The sequence below is a fragment of the Podarcis muralis genome, chromosome 2 (assembly GCF_964188315.1).
Source record: "Podarcis muralis chromosome 2, rPodMur119.hap1.1, whole genome shotgun sequence".
NCBI classification, from domain to species: Eukaryota; Metazoa; Chordata; class Lepidosauria; order Squamata; family Lacertidae; genus Podarcis; species Podarcis muralis.
The window spans coordinates 124,421,912-124,437,122 of record NC_135656.1 but is presented as its reverse complement, the minus strand read 5'-3'; the positions used below and the strand labels follow the sequence as shown (position 1 = coordinate 124,437,122).

The 15,211-nt window shown below is 43.8% G+C and overlaps 1 protein-coding gene across 1 annotated transcript in view; it reads left to right on the top strand.

The window, feature by feature from the left end:
* LOC114592580 (uncharacterized) overlaps positions 1-15,211 on the top strand; it is a 48,449-nt gene that overhangs the window by 7,042 nt on the left and 26,196 nt on the right. The window lies entirely within an intron of this gene.

Genomic DNA, 15,211 nt, shown 5'->3' with positions numbered 1-15,211 from the left:
GAAGCCTCTCTACTGAGCAGATTGACAGCAAATGCTATGTCTGGTCTGCTCCACTGTGACAGATACAACAGACTACCCAGAGCTGACTGAAAGAGTTCAGTATTTTCGAACACCACGCGTTCTACTTGCTGACACTCCTTCACGTATCCAGCCTCCAGGGTGATCTGGCACCTGCACAATCAGACATCCTGAACTTCTCAAGCAACTGTTCAATCTTGCCTTTCTGGCGAAGCAAAAAGCTTCCATCACTTGCTCTTGTGATCTCTACGCCTAAATAGGACTTGACATCTCCAAGCTGCTTTAGCTTGAACCACTTTCCAAGCTCTTTAGCAAACTTCTCCACCTGTTCACCTGTCTGTGCCATGATCAAGATATCATCAACAAACACCTGAACCACTTGCTGTTTCAAGCCTGAATCTCTAATGTAAAGACAACTGTCTGCAAGAGATCTCTTAAAACCTAGCTCTTCTAAGGCTTCATGTAGACACATATTCCAATTCCTGGCAGATTGGCGTAATCCATAGATGGATTTGTGCAACCGCCACACTACGCCTGGCTCACTGACTTCAAACCCTGGAGGAGGAAGCATGTACAACTCCTCCTGGAGATCTGAGTTCAGGTAGGCGACATCTACATCAAAATGGTTCACCTTCCAACCTCTCTGTGCTGCTATCGCCAAAAGCGTTCTCAAAGTCTCCTCTCTCGAGGTCGGCGAATAGACCTCCGTGAAGTGGACACCCTTCTTCTGTGTGAATCCTCGGGCCACCAAACTCGCTTTATACTGTGGTTCTCCCATTTCTGTGGGTTTAAGTCGATAAACCCATCTGCAGCTGACAGCTTGCTTTTTAGCTGGCAGCTGAGTGAGTGAGAACACACCAAGAGACTCCATTGAGTTCATCTCCTTCTGCATTGCCTCACACCATTTGCTAGCTTCTTCCTGAGTCAACTTCTGAACATTCTCAAAGGATTCAGGTTCACACCTAGCCACACCAACCCAGACACTAGTGGCTTCATACCTTTCAGGTGGCTTTCCTTTCATTGATCTTGCTGACCTGCTCAGCGTGAATTCTGGAACTGCACCTGATTCACCTGGATCAGCCACACCATCCCCTGTGTCTGAAACCTCCCCCTCTGACCTGCTGCGCCTTTTAGGCCTCACAACTGGCTCTGCAGGCGAGGATGGCTCACTCCTTGGCTCAGACTTGACAGAAACCTGTGGAGGGGTCCTGGGACTCCCTTTTGGAGAGATACGGAGCCTCTCCCTTGGAGATCCCGGCTCTGGACTCTGTGGCTGTGGACCGTGCACCTCAGCCACAGGTTCAGCCTCGTCCTCCTCCTCTTCCTCATCTGAGTCTAAAAGAACATCCGGGTTCCCGTGAAGACGTTTCCACCCACTCTGCTCGCAAAACTCAGCACTGCCGCTAATGAGCAGCTTAGACTGGTTGCCAGTAGGGTATGCGAAACGCCACGCTTTTGAACCCGGCTCATAGCCTACAAAGATCATCTTCCTAGATCTTGGCTCACCCTTTCTGCGCATGGCCTTTGGAATGAGAACCCAAGCCTGGCAGCCGAAAACGTGCAGAAAGTGCACTTTCGGTTTCTTCCTATGCAGTAAGAAATATGGTGTGTTGCCTACACTGGAATTGTACACCCTGTTCTGCAGAAAACATGCTGTCTTATAACTCTCAGCCCAAAAGCGCTGTGGCAACCCCGAGTCTGCCAACATAGCGTTTGCCGCTTCCTGTAGCATGCGAAACTTTCTCTCTGCAACCCCATTCTGTTGCAGAGAGTGGGGGGCCGTCAGTTGATGACTGATACCCTTCTGCCTGAAAAACGATTGCAGCACAGAACCTGTGAACTCCCCCCCGCGATCAGATTGAAAGGAAATCACCCTAGTAGAGAACCGTAGCTCTACCGCTGTGATCCAATCTCTGATCAGTGCAGCTGCCTCTGATTTCTGTTTAAGCGAGAAAACCCAAGAATGCTTTGAAAAATTGTCAATCAGAACCAAAACCCATTTAGACCCAGCTAAAGAAGGTGTTGGCATGGGCCCTGATAAATCTGCATGCCCAAGTTCAAAGGGTTTGCTGGTTCTCCTCTCTGACCTGGGGTATGTGCATGTTGTGACCTTCGATTGCTTACAGGCTTGACAATCTAGGTATCTGTCACATGCCTTGAACCTACACCCAATGGTGTTCTCTGTGGCTCCGCCGTCTGATAACTGTTGCTGATCTGCTTTAGCAGGTGGCTGACCTTGTATTCCATCGCCTCTGCAGAACAATGCCCTTTGCTGTTGGACTTTGCCTCAGAGCACAAACAACTCTTGGAGACTTTGGCTTTCCCAGAGCTCTTGGAACGGCCTGCACCCCCACTCCTGGGTGCATAGCTTCCTGAGGAACGGACTGCAACTGCCTTCCTCTTCCCAGCTCTTAGCCTCTCTCCCGGACCATCACACAGACGTGTTGAAGCATTGCAACAGCTTCCAGGAACAGTCCCAACCCCCTCTGGGCTTAGTGCTCTCTCTGGGCATCTTCTAGCCCCCTCTGGTCTGGCTCCCACTGTGGCCTGACATGCCGTCTTCAGTGCCTGCCATGCGACCCAGGGCTTCCTCCCTTGGAGCTTTGGCAACAGCCAAGCCTCAACGCTGGCCCTTAAAATGGCTAGCACCTTTTGCTCTTTCTCCAGAGCATCAGCCACGTCTGCTTCACAAGCTTCCACTGCTCCTGCAGACTTCTCACTGGGCTGGGCAAGGACTGAATCGGCCTGGGTGCATTCCCACAGCTGATTTCCCTCCAGCCAATAATACATGCGCTTGCTCCAGGCCTCCCATTTGGCCCCATTCAGTCTTTCACCGGGGTAGCTGTCTTGGCCTTGCTGTGGCTGAGCAGCAGCCATCTTCCTTTTTTTTTTTAAAAAAAAGATATTTATTAAAGTTTCGAATAATAAAACAGACTTCACAATACACAGTAAGAAAAAAGAAAAAACACCCCTCAAAAATCAGAAAAAAACCAAAAAAACAAAAGAGAAAAAGTACATAAAAAGACATAAAAAAGAAAAAACCATTTTCTCAGATGTTATTCTCATAATCTTCTTTCCAGACTCCCTCACATCTCCCTTTTCTGCATTCCCCTTTTACAAGGTTTTGTTCAGCAATACCTCGCCTTTTTAAAAAAAATCTTATTTCATATTATACCTTTCCACTATTATGTCTCCAATTTTTCCCCATTTTTCATTTTGTTTAAGTTCGACATAATGTTGTTCTGACTTTACCTCTGTTCTGATAACCTTTTTTACATTCAACTGAATCACTAATACCCCATTGTCTTTATACCCCGCAACATTCTAACATTCATACAGCTTGCAGTACTTTTGCAGATAGTCTTTAAATTTCTTCCAGTCCTCTTCCACCAGCTCTTCTCCCAGGTCTCGGATTCTGCCAGTCATCTCTGCCAGTTCCATATAGTCTATCATTTGCATCTGCCATTCTTCCAGGGTGGGTAAATCTTGAGTCTTCCAGTGCTTTGCAGTAAGTATTCTTGCTGCTGTTACTGCATACATGAAAAGATTTCTATCCTTTTTTAACACCATTTGGCCAACAATGCCCAAAAGGAAGGCCTCTGGTTTCTTAGGAAAGGTATATTTAAATACCCTTTTCAATTCATTATATATCATTTCCCAGAAAGCCTTAACCCTAGGGCATGTCCACCAAAGGTGGAAGAATGTTCCCTCAGTTTCTTTACATTTCCAACACTTATTGTCTGGCAAATGGTATATTTTTGCAAGCTTGACTGGGGTCATGTACCACCTATATATCATTTTCATAATGTTTTCTTTCAAGGCATTACATGCCGTGAACCTTACTCTGGTTGTCCATAACCGTCAGCAAACATAATGTTATAACCAATATCTTGAGCCCACTTTATCATAGCTGATTTAACCGTTTCATCCTGAGTGTTCCATTTTAACAGCATGTTATACATTCTTGATAGTATCTTAGTTTTAGGTTCTAACACTTCTGTTTCCAGTTTCAATTTTTCCACCTGGAAACCTGTTTTTTTGTCCTCATTAAAGACCTCCCTGATCTGGCGGTAGTGTAACCAATCTCGCACTTTATCTTTTAGTTTCTCAAAACTCTGCAATCTCCAAGTGTCTCCATCATTTTCTAATATCTCCCAATATTTTGGCCAGTTGGCCTCCATATTGAGTCTTTTCTGAGCCTTAGCTTCCATTGGTGACAACCACCTGTTGTTTTTGCAGAGTTCTGAACACAGCGGAAGGATGAGCAGTACGTGCCACATGCTTAATTTTTGCTTTATTTACACTTCAATGCTGAGAGATTACAAACATGCATCTTGCCTCTGCGAGAGCAGAGAAGCAACCTCCTTCTCCTCGGAGCACCGAGAGAACAGTGACAAACAGGAAACCAGTGTACGTCACATCCAGTCTCCCATTCCCGTGGGAAACCCAACAGTACTCTGACTGTGGAATGCAAAACATTGTCCCGTGACAAGCACTTCGCTGCACAGTGAAGAGAGCAGAAACCAACATCCTCCCCCTTTCTGTGAACATCACTGGGCAGTGTGTTCGTACAATATCAGTACAAACCCAACTTCTGTACATAGGTACAGTGTTGATCCCTTGATACAATCTTGGACAATACATCAGCAGGAATTTCATTACCTGGCATATAGGACACCGTTACGAGTCCCTTCTGAATACATTCCCTAGCATGTTGCAGTTTCAATTGCAAATGCTTCGTGCTTTGCTTACAACCTTCAGAATTCAGCAAAGCCAAACATGCTTTGTTGTCCTGGTAAACCTGGATTGGACATTTGACAGGAATTTTCATGTCTTTGCACAATTGTAACAACCATTCACAATCTTTAAGTGAATAAGACAGTGCATTCAGTTCAGCTTCACAAGTACTTAAGCTAATTGTTGTTTGCTTCTTGCATGACCAATCAAATAGACCCTGATTGTACATGTAGCAAACTCCAGACGTACTTTTCCTGTCTGTAGTGTCACTTCCAAAACTTGCATCTGCAAATATCTCAAGACCACCAGACTTCTGATTGTTAAATCTCAGTCTGTGATGCATAGTGCCTTTCAAATAGCGTGCTATGCGTTTCAGAGCTTTCCAATCCTTAACACTAGGATTGTTGACTTGTCTGCTTAGCAAATTACAGCTAACAGCAATGTCAGGTCTTGAACATCTGGCAATGAAGTTTAGCTTGCCTAGTACACTTCTGTACAGTGTAGTGTCAGAAAATGCTTCTTCAGTGTCTTCTACCTGATAACCTGTTGTCATCGGTGTGTCTACAGGGTTAGCATCCATCAGGTTTAGTTTGCTTAACACATCAGCAATTTTCTGTGACTGGTGTACTAGAATGTTACCATCTTGATCTCTCTCTATTTCCAGAGATAGGTAGTTGTTTACCTCACCAAGATCTTTCATGTCAAAGTGCTCTTTCAGTTGAGCTAGGGCATTATTGTACATTGTGACATCTTTCCAAAAGAACAAAATATCATCAACATAAAACAAGCAATACAGCTTCTTTTGCCCCTCCTCTTTGACAAATACACATGGATCAGCTTTCCCTTGCTGAAAACCTAGAGAAAACAATACTTCAGTGAGTTTTGTGTGCCAACACCGTGCACTTTGTTTGAGACCATAAAGGGACTTCTTTAGAGCACAAACAAATGCCTGTTTTACCTGTACGCCATCAGGTGGAAGCATATAAAGTGATTCACCTAGAGATCCGTACAAAAACGCTGTATTCACATCGTGGTGACTAACCTGAAGATTCTCCTCTGCAGCTAGCTTGAGCATAAGTCTAATGCTCTCATATCTCACCGTGGGTGAGTAGGACTCGTGATAGTCTTCACCTGGTACCTGTGAAAAACCTCTGGCTACCAATCTGGCTTTGTGTCTGACTATCTTGCCATTTTGATCAGTCTTCGCTTTGAAGACCCATTTGCTTCCAAGCAGTTTCATTCCTGGAACTACTGGAACTAGCTCCCATGTTTTGTTCCTTTCTAAGGAATCAAGCTCAGCCTTCATGGCATTTAACCATGGCTCAGCTTCCTTTGAATCCAAATCCTGGATTTCTTGGAAACTTGAAGGTTCAAATACCTTCTTGGAGCTTTTAACAGCTGCTACTGCTGTCTTAGCAAATTCATCAGCAAATCTCTTTGGAGGTCTGCCTTTTGTGGCTCTTTGTGACCTGCGAATTAGCCTTAAGTCCTCAACACTTTCCTCTTCTTTCTTAGGAGAAAAGTGACCTATTGTGAACAATGGTTCTTCCAATTCTTCTCGATCAGAGTTTTCAGAGGGTCGCATAGAGGCTTTCGCACTCTTGAAATCCTCTGAATCATCTGATTTAGTTTCAGACTCAGAATCAGAACCTTCATCAGTGGGTGTGGGTTGTTGCGGCTGCTTTTGCTGTTGCCTATCCTCAGTCTCATCACTGTCATCAGGATAACATTGGAAAATTCCCACATTCTCCCCCCACTTGGCATTGTACTCAACACTTCTTGTGAGCTTAATTGTCTTTGAGTCAGTCATCATTATTCTGTAAGAACCTTTCTGATAACCTAGAAAGATACCATGCAATCCACGCTTGTCTAACTTGGAGCTTTGCGGAGAGTGAACCCACATGTCAGAACCAAAAATTCTCATGTGTTTGATGTATGGCTTCTTGCCAAACATCTTCTCATACGGGGTACAACCAATCGCTGAAGATAACCTGCGATTATAACTGTAAACAAAACACGAGAGAGATTCGGCCCAATAACTCTCTGGAAGATTTGCATCATGCAGCAAGGTTTTCATACCCTGAAGCAATGTTTGATTTGCCCTCTCACAAAGTCCATTCTGCCATGGCGAGCGAGGACTAGACAAATCGTGTTGAATTCCTTTCTCAGTCAGAAAAGCTTCAAACTGCTGAGAAGTGAATTCCCCCCCGCGATCAGTGAAAAAAGTCTTTATCTTCTTACCATGCACATTTTCCAACCAAGCACAGAATTCCTTGAACCTAGGAAATGTCTCTGATTTCTGCTTGAGATTGTACACTTAAATATACCTGGAAAATGCATCAATGAGAACCATGAAGTACCTATTTCCACCCAAAGAGGGCGATAGTGGACCAACCAAATCAGCATGAACAACCTGGTATGGTTCTGTAGCTTGCCTACTAGACACCTTACCTTTCGCAGCCATTTTCACCTTGTTTGCTGCGCATGCTTTGCACTTCATGTGGTACCTGCAGGGTTTAATAGTCATACCTTCAACCAAGGCAGGCATTTTAGATACTGCCTCAAAATGCAAATGACCTAATTTCCTGTGAAAATCATGAATACATCCTGCATGCAAACTTTTGTTAGAACCTGCAATGCAACAAGTTTCATCCTGCACAACATCATCATAATACAAAACAAACAAACGATCAACATATTCAGCATGCAATACATAATCGTTTTTCTTTGTGATGATGCACTTCTTGTTCTTGAAGGAAACGTCAATTTTCCGTTCATTCAGCTGCGCAACACTGAGTAGATTGTGTGTGGCATCTGGTACGTAAAGCACATCTTGTATCGATAAGTCCAAACTGTGAAGAACAACAGTTCCATAGCCTTGACTGGGGATCGTGTGGTCATCCGCCTGGTGAATCGCACCTTCCTGCGGTGTAAAAGACACGAACAGTCGCTTATCATTGCACATGTGGTGGGTTGCTGCTGAATCAAGAACGAAGAAAGATCTAGACGTCTTCTGGACCTTTGCAACCTTTGGAGTGAAGCGTGAGACCATCGCCTTGTGCTGCGTTGTCCTGGACACCGGACCTTTTCCTTTGCTTTGGCCTTTTCCACGCGATGAGCTTTCACTGCGCTGCTCTGTCTTGGCCCTGGGATATCTGCATTCCCTCTTCATATGGCCTAGACGTCCACACGAGTAGCATTTCACTGCCTTCAAAGCTTTGGCGCCCTCTGGTGGTTCCACTGCATTCTGGGATGATGTCTGTGAAGACTCCCCCTTACCCATGCAGCTAGCACCTCGGCGGTCTGCTTCATTCAGAATCACGGCAGTAACATAGGCTACTGTGAGCTGAGCAGTTGGCTGAACAGCAATCTGAGTGGCAACGGACTCCCAACTTGAACCCAAAGAGTGTAGTATCATGAAGGAATACACAGCCTCTGGAAAGGTGAGTCCTCTCTGTTGCAGCTCATGTCTCAGATTCTGCATCTCCATCAGATGTGTACGCACATCTCCACCTTCAGCAAGAGCCATACCATGCAGCTTGGCATAGTAAAACATAGAGGAACCAGCTTCTGTCCTCAAGTGAGCCTCTCTCAAAGTGTCCCAAATTTCTCTGGCTGTGGTCTTATCACGCAACAGACAGAGCTCTTTTGGGGATACTATCAACGTAAGAGTCCCCTTCGCTTTGGAATCTTTAGCTTTCCATTCATCTGTAATTGGAGCTGGGGGGTTGTCTGTAATAACTTTAAACAGACCCTCTTTCCGCAGAATAGCCTCTGCATACTGTACCCAGTTCGCATAATTCTTCTTATTGAGCTTTGGAATCCCAAAAGCATCAGCTAGCCGTGCATTTGCCATCTCTGCTGCTTTCTTAACAGGCTGCGTCTGTGTACAGCAGCTGCATCCAAAAGCACTTTTAAAACGTACTTTCGCTTTCCCAGCCTCCAAGCCTGTGAGCCTATGCCTTAGAGCCTTCGCCTGTACCGCGGCAAAATGGCTTTAAAAGTTCAAAGTCCAGCCATAAAGCCATTAATTAGGAGCTGGCAGGCTGCCCGAAGCATGAACACATACCTCTCATCAATCAACCTGACGTGCAGAGCAGATAACGCTGATCCGTTTCTCTGTTCCTCTGCCGGCATTCTGGAGTCCTTCCTTCAGATTGACTGCGTTTTTCTGGGCCCGGAACCAAATATGTTGTTTTTGCAGAGTTCTGAACACAGCGGAAGGATGAGCAGTACGTGCCACATGCTTAATTTTTGCTTTATTTACACTTCAATGCTGAGAGATTACAAACATGCATCTTGCCTCTGCGAGAGCAGAGAAGCAACCTCCTTCTCCTCGGAGCACCGAGAGAACAGTGACAAACAGGAAACCACTGTACGTCACATCCAGTCTCCCATTCCCGTGGGAAACCCAACAGTACTCTGACTGTGGAATGCAAAACATTGTCCCGTGACAAGCACTTCGCTGCACAGTGAAGAGAGAAACCAACACCACCTTGGGGTCTTATTTTCCAATAAATCTTTATATCTTGTCCAGACATTAAATATTGCTTTCCTGACAATATGGTTCTTAAATGCTTTATGATCTTTAACATTGTCGTACCACAAATATGTATGCCATCCAAACACATTGTTAAACCCTTCCAAAGTGTCAGTGTTCTCTAGAAGTAGCCAATCTTTCAACCAGCAGAAAGCTGCTGCTTCATAATACAGTTTCAGGTCTGGCAGGGCAAACCCCCCTCTTTCTTTAGCATCAGTGAGTATTTTAAATTTTATCCTGGGCTTTTTGCCCTGCCAGACAAACTTAGAGATGTCTCTCTGCCACCTCTTGAAACAATCCATCTTGTCCACAATCTGTAGAGTCTGGAACAAAAACAACATTTTTGGCAATACATTCATTTTTATAGCGGCAATTCGACCCAACAAGGAAAGCTTCAATTTTGACCAAATTTCTAAATCTTTTTTGATTTCTGACCAGCATTTTTCATAGTTATCTTTAAATAAGTTCAAATTTTTAGCCGTCATGTTCACCCCTAGATATTTCACCTTTTTAACCACGTTTAACTCTGTCTCCTTCTGAAACCTTTCTTTTTCCGTAGTTGTCAAGTTTTTCTCCAAAACCTTAGTTTTTTGTTTATTTAATTTAAATCCCGCCACCCGACCAAATTCTTGAATCAATTCTAAAACTCTTTTCGTACGAGATTCTGGCTCCTGTAGTGTCAAAACCAGGTCATCTGCAAAAGCCCTTAATTTATATTGTTTAGCTCCGACCTGAATTCCTTCAATCAACCTGTCCCTTCTGATCATTTTCAAGAGCACCTCCAGGACCGAAATAAATAGCAGTGGAGAGATAGGGCAACCCTGTCGTGTTCCTTTCTCAATTTTAAACTCTTCTGTCACCACATTGTTAACTATCAATTTTGCTTTTTGTTCTGAATAAATTGCATCTATACCATTTTCGAACCCCCGTCCCACTCCCATCCCTTTAAGATTTTTCTTCATAAAAATCCAAGAAATATTGTCAAAGGCTTTCTCCGCATCAATAAAGATCAGTACTGCTTTTGTATTAGTGTTCATTTGTAATAGTTCCAAAATGTCAATAATGTTCCTTGTGTTATCAGACAAATGTCTGCCTGGGAGAAAGCCTGCCTGGTCTTTATGAATCACTTCATTTAACACTTTTTTTAGTCTGTTAGCTAAAATATCTGCAAAAATTTTGTAATCCACATTTAAAAGGGAAATGGGGCGGTAGTTCTTAAATTGTGTCTTTTCAGTTTCAGATTTAGGTATAAGTGTGATGAAAGCTTCTTTCCACGACTTCGGTGCCTTCTTCCCCTCCATAATCTCGTTACAAACCTCCTTCAGTGGTTGAATCAAATAGTCCTTCAAAGTCTTATAATACTTGGAGGTTAACCCATCCGGCCCTGGAGATTTACCCAATTGCATGTTCTGAATGGCACCTTCAATCTCTTGTTCTGTTATTTTGTAATTCAATATTGTCTTGTTTTCTTGGGAGTTCTGATAATCCATTGTTTCTTAAAAATTGATCTATCTCAATCTCCTTTTGCGGCCCTTGGGTATAAAGTTGTTTAAAATATCTCTGGAAGCATTTTCTGATCTCCACAGGGTTCTGAATGTTTCTCCCTTCAATCTCTAAGTTAGTAACCGTATTCAATTTCTGTCTTTTTTTCAACTGCCATGCTAGCAGTTTTCCACATTTATTTGCCGATACAAAAGTCCTTTGTCTCATTTGTTTAATTTTCCATTCAACTTCCTGGTTTATCAGTTTTGTATATTGTGCTTGATAGAGTTTAATTTCTCTCAAGATCTCCTGTGACTTTGGTTTCGATCTTAGTTTTTTCTCTCCTTCTTTTATTTTTTGCAAAATCTTATCTTTTTTCTCATTCAAAGCTCTTTTCTTTACCGCGTTCTGTTGTATCAGAAACCCCGTCATGACCGCCTTGCTTGCATCCCAGATTACTCTTTTTTCAACTGTAGTTTTCAAATTTATTTCGAAATAATCACACACATTCTTTTGGGCCTTCTTAACTACCTCCTGGTCTCTTAATAAGGTGTCATTCATCTTCCATCTGAAGGAACCAGTTGAAATTAGTCTCATTTCCATCTTTACTGCATTGTGGTCGGAGCAGGTTTTTGGGCAGATTTCCACCTTTCTAATCTTGGGTGCCAGACCTCTAGTTATCCATATTTGGTCGATTCTTGTCCATGTCATTTTGGCTTCAGAAAAGAATGTCCCCTCTCTTCCTAAGGGGTTCTTTGTTCTCCAGATGTTAATTAGATCCATGTTGTTGTTAGTCGTTTAGTCGTGTCTGACTCTTCGTGACCCCATGGACCAGAGCACGCCAGGCACCTCTGTCCTCCACTACCTCCCGCAGTTTGGTCAAACTCATGCTGGTAACCTCGCAAACACTATCCAACCATCTCGTCCTCTGTCGCCCCCTTCTCCTTGTGCCCTCCATCTTTCCCAGCATCAGTGTCTTCTCCAGGGAGTCTTCTCTTCTCATGAGGTGGCCAAAATACTGGAGCCTCAGCTTCACGATCTGTCCTTCCAGTGAGCAATTAGATCCATATTGTCAGTTAATTCAAAGAAAGTCTTTGGTAGTCTGCCTTCTTTTGTCATACTTTGGCTTTGTGCTTTATCCATGTTCGTAGATACCACCCCATTCATGTCGCCCATCATAATGATGTTGTTATAATCCATGTAGTCCAACATTATATCATGCAGCTTCTTGTAGAATTCCGATTTCCCCTCATTTGGTGCATAAATCCCCAAAATCAAACATTTTTCTCCTTGTGTTTGAATTTCAATAGCCAAAATTCTTCCTTGCTCATCTTTAAAAAAAAAATTAGGTGATAGGCCTTCTTTTACATAAATCACAACTCCTCTCTTTTTCACTCTGTCAGATGATATAAATTCTTGGCCTAGTCTCTTGTTGATTAGCACCTTCCTGTGCAGCCTAATCACGTGTGTTTCCTGTAAACAGATAATGTCCAATTGTTCCTTTTTTAATAAATGAAAAATCTTCCTTCTTTTCTCTGGAGAGTTGAAACCATGAATGTTCCAACTTAGAAGTTGCAGAGACATGTTGGGCTATTTATTCTTTCACCTGGGGTGGTATCACTTCCAATTCGTCAGTACCCTGAGGTGTAGGTGTCAAACTTGATAGTTCAGGTCCTAAGGCTCCAAGTTCCCCTCCGATCCCTTTCTGAAGGTCTTCTCCGTGGTCGTTCAAGAATTTTTATTTGTCATCCACTCTCTTGATTTTAACTTTCTTCCCTCTAAAGGTGAAGGAAAGTCCCTGGGGGAACTCCCACCTGAATGCAATTCCGTTGCTTCTCAATAATTTCGCCAGATCTCCGTAGCTAGATCTGAGATCCAGTAAGTGTTTAGGGATATCCTTGTAAATTTCCACTTTCAAATCTTGAATTTCAAGTGTCTTTTGAAAATGTGCACTCATCAGTATCTTGTCTCTCTCTGCCTTTGTTCTGAGAGAGATCAGGCAGTCTCTGAACTTGCCTTTCCTCCCTCCTTTTCCAAGTCTGAATGCACTTACAATTTTAAAGTCCTTATCTTCTTCCAAAGACCAATATTCAGTGAATTCTTTTGTCAAATATTCAGTTAAATCCTTTTTCAAGTTCTGGAACTGATCTCAGTCTCAGATTATTCTCTTGCTTTTTAAATCTATCATAGACAGGTATGCTTGGTGCTCATCAATCTGTTTGCGCATAGGTTTTACTTCCTCTTGCACGGCCTCTGCTTTCTGTTTTGCCTCCTCGGCTAGTTTACGATTTTCTGTAGTGGCTTCCAAAAGTTTCCCAATTGATTGTGCATTTAAAGCAACTTGTTGAGTCAGATTATTAATACTAACTGTATTTTGGTCAATTTTAGAAGATTGTTCAGTCACTTGGTTACTCAGGCCTTCCAATTTTTCATAGATTTTTTCCAATAATGAAGTTATGTCCCCACCTGCGGCCATTCCCTCCAGCCTAGCTTGCTCTGTCTCTTCCTCCTGTGCCGCAGAAATAGTGGGAACAGATGATCTGCGCAATTGTGAGATTAGGGTAGTTTGTTGTGATTTAGTTTTAGCTCCCAGTCCCACTCATTCCACTTCTGTCTATGATTCAAGGTCAGTCAAATTGCAATTCCCGTGGGAATCCACAAGTCCCCAAATAAGAGAAAAACAACCCCCAGTAGTTGTAGACTTTCAAAGCTCCTCTAGGGGGAGTTTAAATATATCCTACAAAGAAAAAAGTTGTTGTTCATGCAAAGATTCCAAATTAATCCACATGCCCTTACAAGTTAGTGACAGTATCAGACAGCTTCAAAGTCTCAAAAAGTCCTCCAGTTTTTTTAGCCTTAGCAGAGTTGGTCTCAGGTTAGTCACAATGTCTCTAGAAAGTGCCAGTTTCAATATAACAAATCAGCTGCAATGCAATGTAACAGTCCAATGTAACAAAGACAGTCAGTCCAAAATTCCAATAGTCTGGCAGCCCGGCTGCCTGGGTTTCTTGAAAAAGAAAGTTTTATAAATCCATAGAGGAAGAGGAAAAAAGGTTAAAAGGAATATCCACCAGTATAAGGTAAAGTCCGCAAACATAAAAGGTGTAAAGCAGTTCAATTGTTGCCAAGATTATTTCCTTTTAAAGATCTCAAATTCAAAGGCATTAGAAGTTTCCGTCTTTGCTTTGATCTTTAAGCAGAGCCGGGAGACGGACTTCCTGGTTGCGTCTCCCGCAGTGCCGAATTTCAAATTTGGACCCGATAATTAAGCTTCACTTACTCACGGGAAGTTTCCTTTAGAGCTGAATGGTCCCAGGAAAAGGGTCAGCGCTCACCGACAGCAGCTTAGCGGCTTCACTCCTCAGAAAGAGCAATCGACTCACAGCACCGCGCCAGCCCTTTCACGCTCCAGAGCCCCTTACGGGGTTCCTTTGACGTTTCAGGGGGTGCTCCCGGTGCCCGCCGAGTCCCACGGCGACAGGCTAACGCTGCCTGTGGTTTTCCGAGCTGGGTCTCCGCTTCGCCGTAGCAGACGACCCGTTTCTGCAGGAGCTTCCTCTTCACAAAGTAAAGAGGACCGCCATTGCCGTTCGCGCCGCCCCCGGAAGTCAGCAGCAGCCATCTTCCACCCACCAGGGTTTTAAGCGTACTTACGCGTTTGCCAGCAAGCTGGACCTCCGAAGCAGCCGTCTTTCCTGGCTTTTGGCTCCGCTCTCCAGCATTCCTCACTGCCCTTCCTGGCAGGAGCTTTCAGCAACGTAACGCTGGCAGTCTTCCTTCCTTCTCACACTTGTCAGGAAACGCGGAACTTCCATAACCTATGCTTTTGCGTAAATAAATCCTGCATCCAGTCAGGCTTCCCTGTGCGTCTCTGTTAGGGAGCTGACCTGGCAGGAGAGCAGAGTAGCAGCGGTCCTGCGTCCGTGTGAGATGAGGGATAAATCAAGTCCAAAGACAGTTCGGTTCTTATCTCTAGAAGCGTTTATTTACAAAGCAGTAAATCCATCAGAAACTTCCGACATTTCTCACTGTGCTCCAAAAGCACACACACACAGCCTCCAAGCTGAGCTGCGTCTCAGCCAGAATCGAAAGCAAGTCTGGAGAGTGACACAGACTGTGACATGCTTCTCTGCGTCAAGCTCCTCCCAGATACAGGACACCACAGAGTTTTAACCCTGTCAGTTCCAAACTCCACAGCCCCAACACCCCATGAGAAATAAATTTGTGTCTCCAGCAATAAAACTAACAGCTTCATCCTATGAATGAATCAGTGCTAAATATCCAAGGCTGAAGTTTCCATTAAGTGCAGTTATATATTGATGTTTAATATCGAGCTTCTTCAGTGTGACACAGATTCTGCCTTGAGGTACGTCCAGGAGTGAGGCAAATGGAGAAAGGACAGTGAGAGAGGCCTGGGCAGAGAATTTACACTAG